Source organism: Otolemur garnettii, unplaced genomic scaffold (assembly GCF_000181295.1).
Source record: "Otolemur garnettii isolate 467f Iridium unplaced genomic scaffold, OtoGar3 scaffold00264, whole genome shotgun sequence".
Classification (NCBI taxonomy): Eukaryota; Metazoa; Chordata; class Mammalia; order Primates; family Galagidae; genus Otolemur; species Otolemur garnettii.
Window position 1 is genome coordinate 633,819 of NW_003852659.1, and position 971 is coordinate 634,789.

Below are 971 nucleotides of genomic sequence, written 5' to 3' on the forward strand. Positions count from 1 at the left end.
AAAGAGAGGCTCGCCTGTTCTCAGTGGTTACAGCGCTGGTGTGGCTGGGGCTGGTGGGTTTGAACCCAGCCCAGGCCTGCTAAACAGCAATGACAACTACACCAAAAAATCACCGGGTGTTGTGGTGGGCACCTGTAGGCCCAGCTACTAGGGAGGCTGAGGCAAGAGAATGGCTTAAGCCCAAGAGTTTGAGGTTGCGGTGAGCAGCTGTGATGCCACTTTATGAGAGCGACAAAGTGAGACTGTCTCAAAAAAAAAAATAAAAAGGAAAGAGATGGGACAGTCTCTGTGCTCATGGCCTGGGGCTGCCATGTCCCTGTTCGCCTCTCTGATCTTAGCCATTAACCTCCCAAATAGTGTCCAGTGAGCCACTGTGTGCCACAGGAGGGTCTGAAAGTGGTGGAGAGTGGGTAATGAATTCTGTCACAGGAACCTGTCAAGACAGGAACTCAGAGTGCTGTAACTTGTGACTCACAGCAGCATCACCAGCCCAGGCTCTTAGGATACACACAGTCTGGGTTCTTCCTATGCACGTGTGCCACGATGTCTATGACAGTCACCTCTCCAAGCGTGCCTTGTGTTGGCCAGCCTGTGGGAAGCTCCCAAGACCTCCTCCTACTTCAGCCAGCAAGAGAAGGAGCAGGGAGAACCTGGGTTCTTTGCCATCTGATGAGTCAGGCTCCTGCTACTTCCTGGGTCTTTGCTGCCTCCCCCAGCTACCCTCCCCCTCCAATGTGGCCTGGAAGAAGGAAGGAAAGCAGGGGCTGGATTCCCAGCAGGAATGAGCAGTGGGGCAGGCTGAGTGGGCAGATTAGAAAACCAGGGTGGAAGTCCAGACTGGCTCACTAGCAGGAACTCAAGAGATCTAATCTCAGATTCGAGCCCAGGGAAAGTGGGAATAGAATAAGTGAGCATGGGCTCAGCGCCTATAGCTCAACCAGCTAGGGCGCCAACCACGTACACCTAAGGTG